Below are 20,164 nucleotides of genomic sequence, written 5' to 3' on the forward strand. Positions count from 1 at the left end.
TGATCAAAAAGGCTGGTACATTACAGAGACCAGCCTCCGTCAGGGTATTCTAAGAGCCTTGTGGGAGCCTGTTTTCAGAAGAAATGTAAATGCTCTAGAAAGAAGAGTGTATAGGGCTAGAAGATTCCTGAAATTATCCCTTGCTATCAAAGCCATCAGGCCATACAATGATAAAACTTTCCTAAACTTGTCGTTATTTCCTAAAAATAGTCATTTATTTGTACCCTGTACTTCTGGGAGGCTCTTCCAGAACAGCACAGGTAGAACCATTCTCTAATTGCCAGCATAATTTTATTGTGGCTCATTTATTCCCATTTTTTCTTGTGCCACTTGTTCTTCATTAGCTTTTCTTCCTCCCTGATGTATCTCCTCTATAAATATACCTGGGATAATCATATTTTGTGCCAGCCTTTGCTTGGCTAGGCTAAACAAGCAGAACTCTTCAAATTGCAGATTCTAAAATAGGCTATCAGGCTTCAGGACTGTTGCCACAAGACACAAGTATGTCCTTTTTAAAATTCTTTTACCCCTTTGTCCGTTAGAGAACACTGCACAAGTGGGGTTATTGTGGCATGGGGAAAATTTGCCATTATGTCTAACTATGAAGTGTGTCATCAGAGTAGTTTTCTGAGACAGATCATTGTGCTGAGAGAACCATTTTATGATGCAACTTGCCAGGTACCGGCCTACATGGGCCATTTGCCTTTGCTAACACCTGGGTTTCTATTTTTTTTTATGCAGAATAGCTTAGTTGCTATAGAGAAAATCATACTGTTATAAGCCAAGGAGCATGACCTCAGAAAAGGATTGAAATCAAAGCAGCAAGAGCAAAGAAAAAAAAGAGCAGAGCCTTCAAAACGTCTCAAATTTTTCTAAATTTTCTGTGAGATGCAGGAGCATCTTAAAAGCATTCACGAGAGTGTACACATATTCGTTACTTCTCACATACGGACTGGTCCTTGGAAAGGGGAAAATGTTTCTAGCCTCGTGACAGTATCCCAGACTGGAATGAGCCCTCTGTTCCTTCTCTCTCTGTTTCCTGGCTGAGTTTCCATGCATGTAATGAGTTGCCACTGATGGCTTTTGACCACTCCTTTCAGCTGGGTGCCAGCAGCATGGAGCTGGCAGGCAGTGGGATCTCAGTCTGTGTAGGAATGAGAAGAGGGAAGCATCTCTGAAGAGCAAGGCTGAATGGTTGTTTGCTGCACACTGTGGCCACAAATGACAGGCACAAAGACAATCCCATGCTACTAAAGTTCTGATTTACCTTGTCTGTTACCTGTAAAGCACACTGACTTGAGCATACTTTCATTTACACAAGTGTTAAGTGTATCTCCAAAAGTATATCTATCTTGACATTCTTTGGCCTCATGTTCAGGGCAATTCTTTGAAAAAAAAGAGGAGTGGAAAGGGAAGGGGATTCCATGCTGAAGGTAATTGGAGAAGATGGAGTGCTCAAATGAAGTAAATGCTTCACTGCACTTAGAGTTAATGCTGAGTTTCACTGGTCTGGGAAAAAAAGCTGAAATGCTGTTGCTCAGATTTGTGTTAATAATTTTTTTACATGCTACTAAATGACCCGGCTCACTTTGGGGGAACAGAATAGTAAAGATCCAACCAGTGTCCTCAAGACTCCAAGAAAAGACTGAGTACAAAGAAAACAAGCTCTGTACTGTGTGACAAGACAGTGTGTGAATGATTTCATACTATCTCACTAGTATATCCAAGAGCCAAGGGAAATGGAGGCCTTGTTGTGACAACAGTGCCCAAGAGCTAGAGTCACAGCTCCAGTAACTCATAGTCTGAACAAATATAATGGAGAAACAAGGGAGGATGTGGCATTGAACTAAATGGGAGGTGAGAAGCGATAGCAGCATGGTATGATGTGGGAGAATGTGCTGCTCCAGCAGGCATTAATGGCTCACAAGCAACCTTACCCCCTCCTCCCAATCTATCTGCACTTAAAGGAAGGTGATGGAAATTAAGTCCAGTACAGCTGCTTCTGTAGCAGAGAGTCTAGCAGCAGAGTGACTGCAGGCAGCTTCCTATGGCCTGGCTGTGTGGCAACTGCCAAGGTGATGTCTAAAATCTCAGCTCCCAGGGCCTGTATCGCCCTGTCAGCGCATTGCCTTGCCTCAGCTGCAGGGCTCAGGCACAGCCTGGGGTGGAGCTGCTTTGCCCAGCGCTGGGGCACCTTCAGAGCGGTGCCACCAGCCCCGGGCCAGCTGGGAGCTCCCTGTGCACGGAGCGGAGGTGCTCAGGGAGAGCTGGCCGGGGTGCACCCACCTAGACAGTAACGCAGCTCGGCATTTCCCTGGGCCTCAAGCCTTTGCTGCTTATCTGTATCCCATGGCACTGAAGCTGTGGTGAAAACCAGCTCTGCTCAGGTCTGTTGCTGAATTCCCAACGGCTCTAATAAGGCCAGGATTTCAGCCTGGTAGGCTATTCAGTAGTGCCATCCTCACAGCCATAGTCCAGTTAGCCAAGAGATGCAAAACGCTTCGTGATTTTCCCCTCCGTGTTCCTAGTTCACCTGCTAACTAACTACTGAGTACCATTTGCCCTTTTTCTGTCTCTCAGGTACTTCTGTTGCCAAAATGTCTCCTTCTCTGGCAGGCAACATGAGGGAGGATGGCAACCCCTGTCTCCTTCCCCAGATGGTCACTGCTGTCTTCTCCTCAGCCACCAACTGCTGAATGTGAAAAGATTCATGACATGAGTGTTGACATAGTGAGAGGCTGAGAAATTCCCTGGCTTGTAGTACTGTCCTCAGCCCGACCTTCCTCTTCATCTATATTTTTGTTTGCTGCTCAGGGTGGAGGAGTGCAGCCGTGAGTCATCCTGGGGGCTGATGACTCATATTTTCAGTCAGAGCTGTCGGTATGCTGAGGGTTTCTTGAGGCTCTGCCCAAACTTTCATGCCTGGAAGCTCGGCAGAAGGAGGGGACTCTCTCTACTGGGGGTATGCGCACGGGTTTTCCTCACTGATTTCTAGCCCTCAGTTGTCTTTTCTCTCTATTTCATTGTTTCCTGCCTTGCCAGTAGCTTTTCCCTCCCCCACAATCCACCTCTGTGCTTTCCAGTTCCAGACAGAATCTGCCTGTTTTCCATATATGCTAACATTTTCCTCTAACATCCTGTACTCTGCTGCGCAGAGAGAGCCCGCTAGTATTTACTGTCTGTATGAGATGCTGCTCTGTCATGGCTTGAACAGCCTGTGTCGGCGTGCTTTAGGTTGTGCTATGAAATACCACGTTCTTCTGAGCGCTCAGTTGCTACAGTGTACATGCTGCCGTATGTCATCCCTCGCAGCTGGTATCACCATGGGTTAGGTGGGCTACTTTCCAACTGTGCATCAGTGGTTCTTAAAATACCCACCCAGTCCCCAACTGAGGTTTGCATATCATCCGTGGTGACTGGCTGAAGCAGCTGCTAGGCCTGAGCATGACTTGTCGTCTCCTCTTGTTTGAGGTTCACCTTCACATCAGACTACAGTATCAAGAAGCTGCACGTGTGAGATCTTGGGGAGCAATGGCATCTAGGAGGTTGTCCACACCTGAGGGGGGTCTGTCTCAGAAGGAGGTGATGAGAGACAATCTTGAGATGGTTGGTGAGAAGTTGCAAGGATTCTGCTTGATGTGTAAGCCAGTGATGATACTGGGATCTGAATGAGAAGGGCATATGAGAGGTACAATATGCTTGGGAAACTGGAAAAGAGGGCTGCACTGGATGGTAGCAAAAAGTAATAGAAGTAACTCTTCCCGGCTCCTTTGAACTAAAGAATATTTTGACATTCAAAAGCACCAAAACATAAGCACACACAAAAAGAACTTATTTTTAATTGTACAGTGCATGACTGATGTGTTGGCAATGTTTTGTTGTCACCCTGCATGGCTTTTAATTGACTTTATCTAGAAACAGTAAGGGGCAAAAGCGTTTCCCTAGTCTGAGTTCTAACCATGGGAGAGTTCATAGGAAAACCAAAAAGTATCATTGAGAAGGATGGAAAGACAAATTATGTTTACCTCAGCCTTTTCATTCTCTCCTTTATTTGTAGACTTTTTAAGTAAAAAGCATAGAAGGAGGTGATGCAAACAAGCTATGGTTTAGTTCCATAATATTTTTTCTCTGATTGATTTCCTTTTCCCAGATTGGAAAGAAAGAGAAGGAGAAAGGCGAGTGAAAAATAATTCCATTTGGGCCTCCTAATTGAAACAAAAGCTAAATTTTTAATCTCACTACAAATCTTCTTCATAATTTTAATTTTTTAAGAAAGCCAAAGTTTTTGTTTTTGTTGGAGAAGCAAACCAAACCGATACAAATTGAGACATTAAACCACGCTGTGCTTGACAGAATGAGCAAATGGGTTCTGCTCTCTGCATACATCTTTGCTTCAGTAGAGCTAAAGATGCAGTATACACAAAGAAGGCATAATAACTACACCCTTTATCAATCAGTGCATCTCACATTTTGTGTGATAGGCTATAAAACTTGTATTTCACATGAGTCTGCTGATGAATGGATAATAAATAAATGAGCTGCTAGAACGCTATCAGGGATGCGAAGCCTGTTGTCTAATTATGAAGTCTGAAAAAGAGTATCGGTCTAGGAAGCATATATACGTAGAAGTTCTCAAATCAAAGTGTCCCCAGAAAAAAAAGATTTGCTGGAATGAAGTAGCTTCCAAAAAACTCTAGATAGTTGCAATGTTAATGGAGCCAAGCCCCTTGGAAGCTGCCAGCCGTGTTGTGTGTCTTTTGGCACCTCTGCAACATAAGTAAATAGCTGGAGACCTTTCTGCAGCCAGGAACAAGTGAGATGAGAAGAGCCTCTGTTTCTAAATTTGAAAAGAAAGCTGTAAACAACCGGCATGCTGATTATAAGTATGCCAGGGACTTCAGGAGTCTGCCCTTTGGTACTTTCTGCAGGCAAGGTCAACTTCCCCTCTGTTTTTTTGTAAACACAGACAGTGCATGAGCACAGTCTGGGACTGCTCTTTCCTGAGGACCGACTCCCACACTGGGAAGAGGAAACTTACCCTGGTGCGATCAGAAGCCCCACACTCACGCCTTTACTTTAGTAAGGCATTGCTTGCCAGTTGCCCAGAGTGGCTGCCTTAACAATGTGTGGTCCTGCTGTGCAGTTCCTCTACTTCATCTAGCCTCTGAGGAGGTCAGGCAGGATTATTTTTAGGGGAAATCAGAGCAATAAATAAAGATTCTAGGCTGTGGGACATGGTGCTAAGTTAAGTAAATGGTATTTCACTACAATATGAGTGGTGAAAGAGTCTACATCCTACCCCTGTCGAAGACCACTGTGTATTTGGCACCTGGCCACATGAATTTGTAATAGATATTAGATGTCTTTGCTGTTCCGTAGTCCTATTCAAATGCCAGCCATATTTCTGACTTCCATGAACTCTGCACACTCCACACAGTGGGCTGCAGATTCTGTTGATGGTTTTAACCACTTCTGATCTGGTCAGGAGGGAGTAATGTGGTCTACTCGGAGAAGCAAAGACCTATGTTATGCTATCTTTTCCCAGATTTCCATTATTTAAAGAGTCAGGGTCTCCTTTTCAAGCGTTTTAGATTGTTCTTAACTGAAAATTTTGCTATGTTATTTTGCAGAGGAGTTTGTATAACCGCATAGAATCACAGAATCATCTAGGTTGAAAAAGACCCTAAGCACCAGGTCTACATGTTCATGTATCTGAAGAGAAACGTAATCCAACGAGATAACTGAGGATGTTTCTGGCCACAGTGTTCTGTCAATGGCATTTAAGTTCTTTTAGAAAAAAAGTTTGTATAGTACATTAGGACCCCAACTGAAGGCAGTGGCTACCTAGGTGGTATTGTGTGTCAGTGAAAAGTGGAGTGAGTAGGCAGCTGCACGTGATGCATTTTCACACCTCACCAGCTCATAACCACTAGAATAACTTTTCAATTATTCCTTCCTGCAGGCAAGGTTGTGAACTCCAGAGAAAACATAAACCAGTGCCTAATCCCCCAAATTACTCAAGGTACTTCAGTTTATTAAGCCTTTTGGCTGCTTTTTGCATGCTTTTCTAGTTCACTGAAGTGACCCTTTGAACTTTTCAGCACTTTACAGGGTAGCTCTGGCTACAGGCACTTTTTGTTAACTTTTTTTGCTAATGTTTCAAATAGCTTTCTTTAGAGTAATTGTTTCATCAATTTTCTACTTCCATCTTTGTAAAGCTAAGTAGCAGATGAACGGTTTTTATAGTTGTTTTTCTTCTTGGGTCTAGACTTGACATAGGAGAGAAGGGTTAGTTCTGTAGGCCACCAAAATGTTCACAGTGACTCTTTCTGTTCTGCCATTTGAGAAGATGGCCCTTCTTGTATCTGGCCAGTCAAATTTACCCAGATGCTTCTTTCACAATACACAGCTCATTATCACAAATAGTCCAGTAGTATATTCAACCATTTGTGCAAAGCATGTTTTCCTCAGAGATCTCCCGTCAGGTTTTGCTTTGTCTTATCTTTTCCACTACATTCTTGGAGATGTCATGACACTGTTCATTGTTTGCACCTGCCACCAGAATAAACTCAGCTTTATTAGTAGTATGTAATAATGTTTAAAAACATACACAGCAGAGTCTGGACACTACGAATGAGATCAGTTTCTCTGCTTCACAAGGGAGCACTGTTCTTCCTATTTTATAGAGAGGGAACAGGGCCTTGAGGAGACCAGCAAGGAAACCATGGCAAAACCTGGTTTGTTTTCTGAATCCTTTTTTGTTAGCCTAATCAGGAGACAATCCTGCCGTGCTGGCATTCCTCTGGTGCTGTGAATTACAATGTGCTTAATTACCAAGTAGTGGTGTTCTTCCATGCAAGAATATTTTGTTCCCAAATCTTCATTGCTTCAAGACACATGAAATAACTGTGCAGATGAAAGAGCTGTTACGTTAAAACAGCTGTTCAAATGCACATAAACACCCTGCTGAAATTTCTCTGGCTATTTTGCATAAGATTTACATTAGTAAGAGGCCTTAATAATCATTTCTAGTACGAAATTTCAGTTTGTGCTTACAGCAAATGCTGGTACAAGTTGCAGTAGATTAGAGCGGTGCCAGAACACTGTTTTGCTGAGTTACTTACCGAGAGTGGAGGTGGCTAGGGAAAACGGCCTCAAGGACATGTAATGGAGGACATTTCTCACCTGTTGCCTAATGATTTTTATCCATTTTATCCCCAAAGTTCCTATTTCTAATAGCTTCCTAATGTCCTTTGTGCTGGGCATTAGGATGGCTTCAATTGCATTCCTGGTGAAGAGTTTGTGTATTAGCATAGCTGATGCCCTGGGCTTTTATTCATTACCATAACAAGGAAATTATCAGGGCAGTGGGGAGACAAAGCTGTTTCCTGAGTTTGGGACTAGACTAAAAGCTTATTGTGGTGTGATGGAAACATATTTGAGGTGTGGAGAAAGGGAGGCATGCCTTCTCCATGACATTGCTTCTCTCCTTAAAGGAGGATACTTTATTTTTCTTTTCACATGAGTTTCTAAGTGACTGACATGAAAATACAGAGACATATCAAAATGAGGTATAGCTCCATTTTGGACATTTAATACAACTGCAGGGAAAACTGTATGGGATGATGTGTTGATGGTAGAATCAGATACATGAATACCCATGTTGATCAGTTCTTGAGCAGGTATAAATTTGCTCAGTGTCTTGACCTTTGTGGAGGTACACCAGTTAGCAGTAGATGATGGTTTTGCCAACGGTTCTTTAGTTACTAACATAAAATGCTCAATTAAGTATGTATTTGATATCTGCTATTTGTTCCACGTTATCTTTTGTTTCTAAAGCAATTTAATTTCCTAGGTCTAGTAGTATGACACACAGCATTTATCTATCAGTAGAAATCTGAAAATCTCCTTAGTAGTCTTACTGTAGTAGCGCAGCTCTACAGTTGTTAACCTGTGTCATAAGGTGAAAATTTAAAAATTTCTCATTTGCTAATGGTAGTTTGCTAGGGTTTTTTCAACCTTGAAGGTTTTGGTGGCAGTTTATGAACAGATGCTTTAGGCTGAAGACTGACCTCAGTACCTAGGGAATATGATGGCAACCAGAAACATAGTGTTTTTTGCCCTGAACGGTCCCATAAGACTGGGGTCAAACCATCTCGTGCTTTTCTGAAATAGAGGATAATTGCTTTGCTTTGTTCCTGAGGATGTTGAGTGGATATACCTGTTTGGTGGTGATGAAATCCAGCAGATATGCAGCCATTTAAGTAAATAGTGAGTGTCGTGGATATAGGTTGTTTATATGTTTTCCTTGTTAGTGTGTGCATACCTTCTGTCACATCCATTACAAGTATTTATTGTGGGAGTTGGTCATTTTCCTTCCAACACACCAACTTATGTTTTTTAGCTCTCAGTCATGGACTAGTCCTCAGTAAAAAATATGTTACTGTCTGTATTTGGTGCGGGTATCAGGGTTTTGGCAGTGAGGGGGGCTCTGGGGTGGCCGCTGTGAGGAGAGGCCGGGGCTGCCCTGAGCCAGGCTCAGCCTGTTCCATTGGGCTCCAGCCGACCCACCGCAGGGCACGGCTGGGCCCCTCTGCCACGAGTGGGCACCTTGGAGGAGAGCCTGTGTAAGAAAGGGCAAAACACTGCCCTGCGGTGAGGAGTGAGGGAAAAACTGTGAGAAACAGCCCTGCGAGCCTTGAGGTAAGGGCGAGAGGAGGGGCCCAGTGATCTGCGGGCCTCAGCACTGCGCCCAGGGGCCAGGGGTAAGGTTTTCTCCACGATCCTAAGAGATTGCGTTTCGAGAGGAAATGGTTACGGTGTAGAAGTGTAGACTGCCACCGGGCTGTGTCTGGGGCTCGTGTTTTTACCCCAAAACTGCTGTTACCGTCTCAAATTGAAGATTGTCCCAGTTTAGAAACTAGGAATTTGTAAGGCTGAAGAGGGATATAAATGTAGGGGCTCATAGGTGGGAAACGGTATCTTATGTGTTTGTCAGGTAGTGACATGGCTGTGTAAGTGAATGCTCCCTTCTGATCAACCCAAAGTAATGAGATAATGGTCTTTGCCCATCTCTGTGGTTATATTGCTCTATTCTACTTGCAAACTGATAGGTAGGAGAAAGGTATATTTTCAGTTTATTTTCTGAATGTGTAAGTCAGCTTGGCAGCCAAGGCCCTCAGAGGAAGGACAGTTTAATGCCTTCTTCCATAAGGACAGTACACTCATCTAAACACATCATCTTCTGTGTTCTGGAACTTGCAGCTGTTGCCATACCAGAGGTGCCAAAGTTTTTTCAGTGATTTGAATGGCATGTAGTTTTTCTGGGGCTCCTGGATTTCTGGAGAGATGCAGGCTTCTGAGCAATCTCGATGGCTTCCTTCAAAAATTGCCTTGGAGAGTTAGTCACTTGGAAAACTGCACTTCTCAAAGCACAGTGCTTTTCAAAGCAGTAACAGGATTTGTGATAATGAGAAGTGCAAGGAAGTGGAGAGTGAGGGGAATTAGATTATCACCCTACAGGATCAGGCTGTCTGGCTGGGAATGTGTCCAATGCAACAGAGGACTAGCAAGACACTGCCGACCTCTTCCTGATTGCAGTCTGAGCATTTTGTGGCTTGTAAAATTCTTGCTTCTTCAGTGAAGTGGTTGCTGATGCTGAGACCTCACCCAGATCCAGGTAGCAATCGAGCAATCTGTGGAGTCCCAAGATTTTAGAATGGGCATCCTAGATTTTAGTGAGTTGAAAAAAGAAAACCAGAGTCACACCCACAGTCTGCTTGGTCAGGGTGAGCATGGTAAATGACAGTATGGCAAACTGGGTAGAGGTTAGGAGAGGGGATATCTGGGTCAAGGGGAGAAGGTAATGGGAGGATAAATTTGAAGGATGGAGGACAAAGGTTTACCAGACAAAGATTGTCAAAAAAGAATATGCTTGTGTGATTTTATTTTGATGAGTTCTTACAGATTAACAGCAAGGTATCTATCAAGTTTACTTTATCAGTCTAGACAAGTTTAAGAGTTAATCTTCACCTACCAGTTAGCCACTGACACTGTGATATGTTACAGAGGGAGGGCCTGTGTTTTAAAAAAAGAAAGTGATTTATTGAGAGTTAAACATCACAAGACTGTGTTGAGATAGAAGGGAAACAAAGAGGCTGATACATCTACAACTTCACATTCCCAGCAGCCTGATTACAGAACCTGCCTCTTTAAGTGAAGGATGTCACATTTTTAAACACAATTAGATCCCTAAGAGTGCACAGAGGTGCCTCATAGCATTCACAAAGGTGTCTACACATTCTACTTAAGGTCAATAAGTGAAGTAACTGTCATTTCCTTATTTGCATTTTGGAAGATTAAAATTTTTTAAAAAAACTAATGCTGGAAGGTCAGGTATGTCACAGTTTATGTTTATTTCCTGACTAGTGTGTACCTGTGGTCATGAGTATTGTTTAAACATTTTCACCATATTTATAGACATCATACAGAATGCATGCCACAGGATTATTTTAAAATTGACTATACGTTTTTTAAAGGAATTTATACATATTATTTTCTCATTACTTTCCAGTTTTCATATAAAAGACATAAACAATACAGGGTATTGTAATAGTGATATGTAAATTGTCAGCTGATCTGAATCTGGAATGATTTCTCTCATGGGGCCTATTGTGATTTCCTTTCTGAAGAATTATCCTTCTCTTCCAGAGAAATCTGATTTCCAAGTGATTGCTTAATCATGCTGCTTCTTATAAATATTGAGTTAGACCAGTCATGGAAATGAAACCTCACCTTTAACAGAGGTGAGCAATCAGACAAACCAAGTACATGTTGCAGAACGCACAGACTGAAATACAGATCAAATACAACAAAATTATTAACCAAACAGTTGTTTTTATTTTATTTTCTCATTGCTACTTCCTTTGTTTTTTCTATCTCCTTCCTTATCATCCTTTATATTTCCTATTCTTTCTCTTTGCCTTCTTTCTCCCCACTTTCTTTTCCTTTCTTTAGGCCTGCTTGACCACAGGTGGAGAACTAAGTTTTTAGACCTTGATTCAGCACAGGGCTTAAACACAGAACTTATGCCTATTGCTGGGTCAAAATGGGAGGTCTTAACCTTCCCTTAGACATGGAATTAGTGAAAGGAATTGTAATGAATATGGGTTTCATTGACACAAGAGGAAGATCCATCACTTTTAGTAGGCAACCATCAGAATTTCAGGATGTTTTCCATATGTAAGCACAAGATGAAATGAGTTCTGTTACCAAAGGCAAGGAAGAAATCTGGTAAAAATCTCTGCTGACAATCAGTAGTACAGGATCAAAGAAGTAAGAACTACCATTGGTGCAACAATTGCAGATATTAGTGTGAGTTTAAAGAAGAGAAAAATGAATGGCTTAGGGTGATGGAAAAATACTCTTTTTAATTATTAAGCTGCAGACTAGTTTGGTTTGTCAGGGAAGAACATCCACCTATCTGAGTTTTTTAGCTATGGTCCATTTTTTCAGCAAATTTAAAACAAAATATGACATCACCATGCTTGTTTAAAGGCTGTTCTTCCATTCCACATGTTTTGTTCTGAGTTGATGATTTGAGGGTTTTTTATTCTCCTGCCTCCAGCCAAGATTTCTCATATTCATAGAACCATAGAATGTTTTGGGTTGGAAGGGACCTTAAAGACTATTTAGTTCTAAGCCCCCTGCCACGGGCAGGGACACCTTCCACCAGACCAGGTTGCTCCAAGCCCCGTCCAACCTGGCCTTGAACCCTTCCAGGGAGGGGGCAGCCACAGCTGCTCTGGGCACCCTGTGCCAGTGCCTCACCACCCTCACAGGAAAGAATTTCTTCCTCATATCTAATCCAAATCTACCCCCTTTCAGCTTAAAACCATTACCCCTCCTCCTACCACTACACTCCCTGACAAAGAGTCCCTCCCCACCTTCCCTGTAGCCCCCTGTGAGCACTGGCAGGCCGCTATAAGGTGTCTCCAGAGCCTTCTCTTCTCCAGGCTGAACAACCCCAACTCTCTCAGCCTGGCCTCACAGGGGAGGTGCTCCAGCCGCCTGAGCATCTTCGTGGCCTCCTCTGGACCTGCTTGAGCAGGTCCATGTCCATCTTATGCTGGGGGCCCCAGAGCTGGACCCAGCACTGCAGGGGGGGTCTCACGAGAGCAGAGTAGAGGGGGAGAATCCCCTCCCTCGACCTGCTGGCCACACTGCTCTTGATGCAGCCCAGGACACAGTTGGCTTTCTGGGCTGTGAGCACACATTGCTGGCTCACAGACAGTTTTCCATCCACTGATACCCCCAAGTCCTTCTCCTTGGGGCTGCTCTCAATCCACTCCTCACCCAGCCTGTACTTGTGCCTGGGATTGCCTGAACCCATGTGCAGGACCTTGCACTTGGCCTTGTTGAACTTCATGAGGTTTGCACAGGCCCACCTCTCAATCCTGTCCAGGTCCCTTTGGATGGCATCCCTTCCCTCCAGCGTGTCAACCACACCACACAGCTTGGTGGTGTTGGCAAACTTGCTGAGGGTGCACTCAATCCCACTGACCATGTCACCAGCAAAGATGTTAAACAGTGCTGGTCCCAGCACTGACCACTGAGGAACATCACTTGTCACTGGTCTCCACTTAGACATTGAGCTGTTGACCAGTCTGGGTCATACTTAGACATGTGTATTTAAGTTCTAGCTCTATTGTAAGTTGAAATGCTCATTGCTGTCACAGTCTGGCAGTGGTGAGGTGTCTAATTATTAATGCAAAAATATAAATCCTATTGGCTAGAAGGAATGTGATTGTGAAGATGTCCCTTAAGTCTGCAGGTTAGGTTTGGATGTTTTCCCATTATTTATATGGTCCCCCAGTGCAAAACAATCTCATATTGAGCTATGCAACCTCCACCAAGTCTCTGGAGTGGATTACTTGTATTATAGTAACAGCTAGGCCATAAGAGCCTATCAGGGAACAAAATAAATGAGAAACACAGAATAGGTATATGAAGAGCTGTGGTGGCTGCTAAGTGGTCTGCAGCACCTGATCACTAACAGCTGTGAACAACCGTAACTCAAAAAGTATCAGACAAGCTACTGCCACAAGAAAATGCCAAGCTCATAAGTAGAATTTTGTTTTTCTTACTGGATGCATTTGGATGTTAGTTTGAACTATGTATTACCCTATAGAATTAGCTCTCTCAGCTGATCTTAAAAACAGTGTTCAGACTTAATAATTCCAAAGAGGATCAAAGCAAAATTCCCAGGAAAGCAAGCAGGCCACTTACTTTCCTTGTAGGACACAGCGCTGTATGTTCTACGGGTAAGCGGTTCTCCAGCCTGCCTGCAGCAGGGAGTCAAACCTCTGCAGCCACTTCTTGTGCTGGAACTGTGCCTGGCGTCTCTTCATTGTCCTCCATCCACAGAGTTGGTTCCAAGAGCACAGCAAGGCGTCTAGGTTAGAGCCCCACTGGGAGCAGCATTCCTGCTACAAAACCCTAGAGATTGTCCTTTCTAAGTTGCCAGAGGCACTAATAAAATCAATAGCTTTTGATGTGCCAACAGGCTTGAAAGACTGTCCTGCGGGTGGTATCCCCAGTGTCTGTCAAATTACTGTTTGGCCCTCAGTGGTGAAGAGTGGGAATTTGTGGTAAAGTGTGAGTCAGACACCAGTACAAGCTTGGGAGGAGGAGGCGAATGAGCCTGAGAACAGGATTTGTATTATAATTAATGCTGTTGAATAGTGCTGGATAATACTTGTTCTTTCTGTGAAGTCACTGTGGGTGATGGCTTGAAAATGCAAATCTTCTCTGGCTAGCTGGCAAAAAGATGCAAGTTAAGCCAGCTGCATTCCAGATAGGGCACAGCAGTACCTGCATGTGTTACTGCTGGTTCAGCTCTTGGAGGAGAAACATGGAAAAGCTGGGGGAACGCAGAAATCTGGGTGAAGGCAGAGAATGGTAGGCACCAGGTGCTGAGCTCTGTATGGAGGCTGTAGGCTTCCCCTTCCTGCCACAGGGATGGTGCTCCCTGCTCTGACCGGATTCTGCTCTGGTGGAGCACAGAGCTGGCAGAGTCCACTGCTTCTCTGGAGCAAGGCACTTACAAATAGATGGGGGGCAACAGCCAACCTAAGAACACGAGCTTGGTGAGAAGTTTGGAAACCTATGATCCACAAACAGTGCTTCTGTGCTTATTCCATAAAAACTTCCTGAAGGTATCTTCTGATAAGAATAATTAAGAATGGATCATAAGGAAGGATATGAAAGGTCCAAGAAGCAAAGAAGGTGCTGAATGACATGGGGTGGATTTACTTTTGTGAAGTACTAGAAGACTTCATTTTTTTTATTCCACATTTTTCATGCAAATCAGTTACAGCAACAAGTTTAATATTAGTTTCTCAGTAGAAGATCAGTCTCAATTTGGGGTGTTGATGGTATGTCAACCGACTGTAGGAACAGTTGGGGCTTTCTTCCACCCTTGCTGCAAATTTCCACTTGCAAAGGTCTTATTTTTATGCTGTGGTGCATGTGCTTTTAGACTTTTCCTGGCTGCTGTTTTGTAGCCTCACAGTACTGTAAGAGGAATATCTCAGAAACAGCAGTCCACAGTGGTGGCTGTGGTTGACCTGTTTCTTGCAGCATTTTGTCAGTGCCTTGTTAGCAGCTGCTTTTGTGTGTCTTCCCCTCTAAAATTCCAATATGTAATTCTCCCAAATTGATACCTACAGAAGACATTTTTTGCCATGCTTCTAGCTTTCCATGGGCTGAGGTTTTCATAGCTTGTAGGGTGTTGTATGCAAAGTATATGTTTCACTTCTGTCTTTTTTCCCTTGGCACTCTTGTTTTTGAGGCAGGATGAGTACTAAAGTATGCAGTAAAGGACATGGTTGCTTTTCATTTCAGTTTCCTTATGCAGGGAAGTACAATTATGAAACCGAACTAGATTCCTACACTTTGTATGTTAGCCAAGATAGGATAAACCAGGACATTGTTAAAAGTCCCTACATATGATTGTCAGGGCAAGTAATTTTCAGGTGAAGATACCCACCTTTCCCAGGCCTGACACAACCTTTACTGACCTACACTTGCTAGGTAGTAAGGCTGTTTCTCTGACTGGCTTCTTCAGAAGGTTTTGGCTGGGTGGAGAAGGAGGGTGTGAAAGAGCCATTCTTCTACGGCAAGTGAATGCCGTGCTATTGTAGTTTGCAGACTGGCTTTTAGGATGCATTCTGAGTCCTGTATGTCATTGTTGTTTTGACAAACAGTATAAATATTTACAGATTGTGTTTCCTTCTAACTCTCCAAACGGACTTCTTCATGAGAGAGAGAACTGGATATTATGTGCTCCCTATGCAATCAGCAGGATATGAAATGGGTTTTGACCCTGTGATGACTGAGCCTGTCAGAATCAGAGGTTTATGGACAGCCATGACATGACCTTAGTCTAAAGAGAGACCTGCAGAGCTGTGACTGTTCCACATAGTGCAGAACTGCAGACTGCACTGGTTGATGCTGGTAGAAAGGCTTAATTTGCAGGTAAATGTGTGCTTGAGTTTGCAAAGCCAGCATCTGGGGAATGAAGGGAACATTATTTTTGTTTTTAGAGACTTCATGTTTCATCTGAATTTAATGAAAGGCAATAAATGTTGAATGAGAAAGTACTGTATTTAGTGAATCTCTTCTCAGGGACAGAAATAATGGCTTCTAAGTTGATTAAAAATGTTGCATGTGTATTCTCAATGGTTATGTTCTTATTTGCCTAATGGTGGGGTTTACTACAGTTTCAGTATACAAATAAATAGGCAGGTGTGGCTGTGCAGCGATCAGTAGTTTGGTCAGGCTTCCCCTTAAGTGAGATGATGAGCACAAATGATCAGGAAAGGTTTTCTTGGGCAAATATCCCTTCGCCTTCTGAGCTTCCTGGGCAGCATCTTTACAATATCGAATTCTGCCCTCTGAGAGGAATTAGATTTAAATCATCAGCTGACTTCTACAGCCACCGAGCTTCACATCAGATTGTACCAGATCTTGACCATTGTGAAACTGGACCAGATTTAGACTGGTCACGTGGACCTGAAATGTTATCAGTCCTATTACAACCCCTGTGAATCACTCATTGCCACAGCTGGGTTTACTCAGTTCTCGCTTCATCTTTGCAGGTGCTTTCCCTCAGTTTAATTTTAGTTTGTATACTAATAGTACCTGTTACTAATTTCTGTTTTATTTATTCTTCACACCATCTTTTTTTTTTTGTTTCTTCACCTCTACTATAACTGCGGGTTTTTTCATTATAAAGTGATCAAGCAGGTTGGCACTTTTACAGTAAACTAGAAGATAAAGGGGGAAAAAATGAGTTTACAGGTACCACCAAAATTTTGACCCAAGGGTAGTTTTGCTAACAGTTACTGGTTCCCAGTTTCATGAGATCAGTTCTTAACCTGAAAATCATTCTGACCTATCATTTTATACAAAGATTTATTATGAATGGGAAACAAACTGGGTGACTATTACCTTGTGTATCCACACACACCCACACAATTTTATAATTTATTTCTTCATAGAATCATGATAGAACCATAGAATACCAGGCTGGAAGGGACCTCAAGGATCATCTGGTCCAACATTTCTGGGCAAAAGCACGGTCTAGACAAGATGGCCCAGCACTCTGTCCAGCTGAATCTTAAAAGTGTCCAATGTTGGAGAATCCACTACTTCCCTGGGGAGATTATTCCAGTGGCTGATAGTTCTCATTGTGAAAAATCTTCCTCGTGTCCCATCAGAATCTCCCCAGGAGTAACTTGTGCCCATTACCCCTCATCTTCTCCATGTGACTCCGTGTAAAAGGGGAGTCTCCATCTTCTTTGTAGCCACCATTTAAATACTGGATCATGGTGATAAGGTCTCCCCTAAGCCTTCTTTTCTCAACAAACCCAATTCTCCCAGCCTTTCCTCCCATGGCAGGATTCCCAGTCCTTTGATTGTCTTTGTGGCCCTTCTCTGGGCCCTCTCCAGCCCATCCACATATTTTTTGTACGGTGGGAACCAAAACTGAACACAGTATTTCAGCTGCAGCGGGAGAAGCACTGAGCAGAGTGGGATAATGACTTCATTGTCTCTGCTGGTGATGCCCCTGTCGATGCAACCCAGCACCCCGTTGGCTTGCTTTGCCGCTGCAGCACGCTGCTCACTCCTACTGAGCTTGTTGCCCACCAGGACCCTCAGGTCCCCAGCCAGGAAGATTCCAGCCTGTGCCGCACTCCTGGATTATGTTTTTCTCAGTGCAAGACCTTACACTTGTCCTTCTTGGACTTCATAAGGGTCTCATTAGCCCACACTTCCAGCCTGTCCAGGTCTTCCTGCAGGGTGTCTCTCCCTTCCAAAATGTCCACTTCCCCACTCAGTTTGCTATCGTCAGCAAACTTCATCAGGGTACGCTTGATCCCATCATCCAGATCACTTATGAAGATATTAAGCAGCACTGGGTCCAATATTGATCCCTGGGGAACCCCAATTGTGACAGGCGGCCCAGTTTGACAAGGACCCATCTCCCACCACCCTCTGGGTGCGGCCGGTCGGCCAGTTCCGCACCCACCGCACAGACCACTTGTCTAGGCCCTAACGCATCTGTTTCTCTGGGAGGAGGCTGTGGGGAACCATACTGAAAAGCTATAATAATGAGAGAAAAGCCCAAGTGAGAATTATGGCTTGACACAAATTCAGATTAGTTAATGTTGAAAGTATTTGATGTTGTTACGATGTAAAATCAGTTCTTTGCTCCTGCGTCAGAAAGGGCCATATAAATCATCATCTTTTATCTACTTACTTCCTTAATTTTCTTCCTTGATGAAAGGATCTGACTAATTGTCATAAGGTAGTTAAATTTATTTCCAGCATGCTGAGAGAATGTAATAGGATGCATGGGCAAGTGACAGGATTTAGTGGCTAAGCCATTAGATATTTTTAATGACCTGCTTGGCCTGTAATGGTACCTGAAGTAAGAGTAATTGCTTTTCCCCATGGCAGAAGGCTAGAGACAGCTTCCCCTGGTGAGACCCCATTGAGCAAGGTATTTTGAAATTCCATGTGATTTTGAGAGGCGATGTGACTGCAATGCAACTTTTCTAGACTGATTTTCCCAGTGTGATTAGGCTGAAGCCTACCCTCCTCAGCAGCAAACATGATGGGAAGGTGTTTTCGCAAACTAGATTGCAGGTTTGTCTCCCAAAATGCGGGAGCATCAAAATATGGGACTTCAACATGTAAAAATAAGAAAATGTCAGAAAGCTTCACATTCCCTGTCTTCATTATCAGCACCTGTAGCTTCATAACTTTCTTGACTACCCAAGAAAGGAAGAAGAGATCATCTCAGTGTTCATTGCCAGGTGACTGACCTACTAGTACCTGAGAGATCCCTGCTGATGAAAAATCTGTACAAATACCTTCTCAGTTGGCTACTTTTTGCACCTGAAATAAAAATCCTGCAAGGTTAGGAAAAGAAGGTAACAGATCAAAAGTAACTCATCATTTCTGTATTCTAAGGATCGTGCTTTTCCTGTTCTCTTTTCTTTTTATTTTGAAGGAAAATGTTTCTGGTGACAGCATGGGGAATGTGTGTGTTTGCATGCTGACACATAGTTCTTGAAAAGACTGCCTTGACATTGGCCCTGGTAACACTCCCCTGTCTTTAAAACCAAAATCTGCAGTTCATCTATTTCAGGTATTGCTTCACTTAAGAAAGTTATCTGAAACTACTACCTTGTTAAGGTGTCAGCTTTGTTTAGTAAAACTACTTTGATCTGAAGTAGGTAAACTGCTCTGTAGTGATTAGATTAAGAAGAGAATTATTCTTTCTGTCGCAAGCTGCATGAAATGCTCTGGCTGTTGATAACTAAACCAGATAGCTATAATGTCATTGTAAATCAGTGGGCTGATCTACAAGGTAAGGTTCAGTTGTGAGCAAGGTTTTGTCTTTCAATGCTAATGAAACCAGGGAAATGTTAAGTTTTCACCTTTATGGTGGGTTTCTTTTCAATTAATGTTGTCTTGCTTATTTATTTAATTCAGGCCTGTGAAAATTAGGAAGCACTGATTTATTCCTCCTGGAAGCCTCATAGGCTGGAAATGTATAATGAAGTGAAGCAGTTGAGTTTATAGGCATTTACAAACTATTTTCTACACACTTTAAAGTGTTACTCTTGCAACCTTTCAAGAAACAAGTATCATCAATGTTAAATGTTACATTTTGGAAATCATCCTTGCAGTTGAGTATGATGCCACCAAATGTGCTAAGCAAAATATGTGCTGGCTGTTTCTAAATGAACTGTGGTCACCCCTTGCAGACCCAAGAGGAATTAGTGATGGATTGGAGTAGGCATAAGTAAATAAATGAAAGACAAGAATATGAAAAGGTAGCTCCTTTGTTGGAGAGCTTGTAGCATTCGCATGTGACCAAATGCAAAAAGGTAGAGACTCTGGTACAGTTTAGACATGCAGGTCTGTTAGGTTCTGCAGAATGAGAGCTGCTCTTTCCCAGAGCTTTGCACTGGATGCTAGATGGGCTTGTAAGTTAAATTTAAATTCAGGAGCTGTAGCCAACTTCCAGATCGCCCATGTGCTGCCTTCCCCTAAATCCCAGACTTCCTGTAAACTAGAATAGAGTTAGCAGCAGTTTGTTTGGTGTATCATTTGTCTTTGAAAGTGCAGGAGAGACTCTCCATTGAAACAGCTGCAGGATATCATGTCACATAGCTTCTCTAAGAGATCCCCCACAGACACTCCAATACCTGCCCTCCCCTTTTTGACACTCCTTTTCTGGGAAATAGTATACTAGATCATTTAGATCCAATATCTCATGAGAAACTGGAGCACACTGCAAATTGATGGGTAATGAGATTTTTTTTTTTTTTTAATAAATTCACCTTTACTAGAGACAGGGAATAATTGTAATTGCAGGCCAGAGTTTTATAATTGTTTAGGAGATTTCAGGCTTTTTTTGAAAGATATTTTTTATCCCAAGAAAGATTTGTAACAGGTGATACTCGCTTTCATTTTGGTCTACATTTATCATAATTTCTTGATGTTTGTTGAAAATTACAAAAGAAAAAAAGAGAAAAACTTCCTCCTTTGGTGGCCAAAACCAAAAGGGTGAGTTCTCCTCTGGAAG

Source organism: Tyto alba, unplaced genomic scaffold (assembly GCF_018691265.1).
Source record: "Tyto alba isolate M040663 unplaced genomic scaffold, T.alba_DEE_v4.0 Super-Scaffold_14, whole genome shotgun sequence".
NCBI lineage: Eukaryota > Metazoa > Chordata > Aves > Strigiformes > Tytonidae > Tyto > Tyto alba.